At 46.8% G+C, this 2,789-nt stretch overlaps 1 pseudogene; it reads right to left on the bottom strand.

Annotated features, from left to right (window-relative positions):
- Nucleotides 1-483: 483 nt before the first annotated feature.
- Nucleotides 484-2,416, bottom strand: LOC115511834 (annotated as a pseudogene).
- Between the last annotated feature and the right edge of the window lie 373 nt (nucleotides 2,417-2,789).

A 2,789-nucleotide genomic window follows, 5' to 3' on the forward strand; every position in this document is an offset into this window, starting at 1 on the left:
CTGCAGACTTGCTGGTTTTCATGAAAACCATTTCTGGAACAAAGTCTGTTGCTAAGCTTACTCAATCATGGGAGGACACACACAGGGCTAACTGCTCATGTTAGAATGAGACTTTCCCACAATGCCTCCTGTAGGTGCTATTCTCATGCTGGATCCACAGAGGTGCCCCCAACACCATAAGGTGCTCCAGTTAAAGCTTCTGAAATATTGGAATGGCATGATTGGCAGCTTTGGGGGGCAACTATGTCTTTCTTGTATAGGTACACTCTTAGAACAGCTAAAAGATGAGCAGGAGTTTGGTTTTGAGCCACAAAGTTTCAGACACCAGCCACAGATGCCTCTGCCCTATTTCACTACACGTTCTTTTCTGAGAAACACATTCAATGGTTGACTGTTAAGCACTATGGTTGAAAGAAATGACCAGCTCACCACCATCCACCCTCCTTCTTCTTCCGTGTGAATCTCACAATAGCAGAGGCTGTAGACAAGAAGGTGGTCTCTGTTTCCTCTCACCAAGGAAACTCATGACCTAGTGAATGGTGTAGACAAGGTAGTCCATGTTGCCCAAGGCGACCCCTGCCACGGAGTTGCGGCCATCCTTTGTCATATAGATGGAGAACTCCTTGGTCAGCCTCTCCACCTGTTCAAGCTTTAGTCTTGTGAAACAAAACATGCCATCTGGTCAGTGATGTGCTACCCGTTGTGGGAGGAGCCCTCTTTCTTGTGGTTGGAGACCAGCATGCTAATGATGTGGTCAGCCATGCCTTTACTTCCTGCAACCATTGTTTCTGCAGGTCAGGGCTGGTCAGGATGGTTGAGGCAATCTGGGCCCCATCGATTGGAGGGTTGGACCACATGGGATGGATAGAGATCTTCAGGCGTGACTCCACCCTTTTTACTTCATCAACATCTTTGCCCACCACAGTGAAGGCTCCCACATGCTCACCATATAAGCCCATGTTCTTGGCATAGGATTGGCAGAGACAAACGCGAATGCCCTGTTTGATGAAGTGGCATACAGCCAGGCATCCTTGTTACCATGACTACTGGCAAAGCCTTGGTAGGCCATGTCAAAGAATGCAAAGAGGTTGGTCTTCTTCACCAATGTTGCTATTTCCTTCCACTGCTCACTCCCCCATTCCCGTGGGATTGTGGGCACATGCATGGAGGAGAAGAACACTTTGCTATGGCATTTTTGAATGTCTTCTAGAGCACCTGTGAAGTCAGAGCCACATGTCTTGGGGTCATAGTATCGATAACCATGTTGTTGCAGGCCAGTATCCCTGAAGATGGGTATGTGATTTCCCTAGGATGGTTCAGGCAGAAAGACATCTTGGGTGAACTTAAAATAATCTTTGTAGGAAACCGGCTCCAATCCTCAAGGCCCCCAGTTCCAGAAACGGTCTGCATGGTGACATAGCAGCTACTTTTCAACACTTTGCTGTTCTCACCCAGGGCTAGGTCTGCAGATGCCTCAACAAAATTCAGCAAGGATTGCAATGGGCGGGTATTTGCTGTCCAAATTTTTTTTGCAGCAATCTGGGCCTCTGCTTTCTGGACATGAGAGAGCACATAAGGCTCCATTATCATCCCAGTGGGGCACCAACTCCCAGATTCATCTTTAAAAAAATTTTTTTAATGTTTTATTTTATTTTGAGAGAGAGAGAGAGAGAGAGAGAGAGAGAGCATGAACAGGGGAGAGGCAGAGAGAGAGGGAGACACAGAATCCAAAGCAGGCTCCAGGCTCTGAGCTGTCAGCACAGACCCTGACGTGGGGCTCGAACCCACGAACTGCCAGATCATGACCTGACCCGGAGCTGGAGCCACCCAGGCACCCCCCAGATTCATCTTTTTGTTCTTGGTGTCTCTCATAAGAGCTTCTGTGACTCCCAGCATGGGATCTGGGGCCCGCATCTCCACATGGGTCCATCAGGAGCTGGCTCTGGCAGAAGCCACGGCAGAGAGGCTGGGTGGAAGGTAGCAGTGACCGTGGACAGGCCGTGGCCGAAGTGCAGCATGGCCGTGGTGGAGGCGAGAAGGCAGTGGGAAGATGCAGGACAGAGCAGAGGGCCACAGGTGGATGTCTTTAAGCAGGAGAATAATGCGATCGTATTCTGACTTTAAAAGGCCGGTGTGACTGTGGTGTTTCTTATACCTCTTTACGAACACCGCCAGTTCCCTGTCATGTGCTACGATTATGTGCTGAATAAATACCTGATAATGAGAAACAAGCTAAGAAACAGCGGGCCCCAAACTGGCCTGGGAACACATCATTCTTATACCTCGTCTTTGCCCCCAACAGCCTTGACATTCTCTAAGCTCTCTTCTTTCTTCTTCAGCCAATATTGGTTGAAGGGAATTGCATTTGTAGAAATATCCTTAGTTTTATGCACTTTGTTGAAATAAACTATTTCTTTCTGCTTACCTTCTGCATAGAAACCGAGTACAATCAGTGATCAATTTCCTTCCTTTATTGCACATTTATTTACTGAGCGCCTACTAGGTTCCAGGCACTACTAGATTTGGCTTTAGAAGGAGCCAAAATCGCCACCACCTCCACCGACAAAAAAAAAAAAAAAAAAAAAAATCACTTCGATACAAAGCAATAATTATATCTTACCAAAATTCATATGTAGTAATTATTTTGGGGGTACTCTCAAAGTATGTTCCAATAAGAAATAAATTACACATGATAGTTAAGTTTTTAAACCAGTCCAGAAAATCTTATATAACTCCACTGTAGTAACAAAAGAGTTCGCTCAGGTCCCTTCCGCGCGTGTGTGTGAGTG

Source organism: Lynx canadensis, chromosome B1 (genome assembly GCF_007474595.2).
Source record: "Lynx canadensis isolate LIC74 chromosome B1, mLynCan4.pri.v2, whole genome shotgun sequence".
Lineage (NCBI taxonomy): Eukaryota > Metazoa > Chordata > Mammalia > Carnivora > Felidae > Lynx > Lynx canadensis.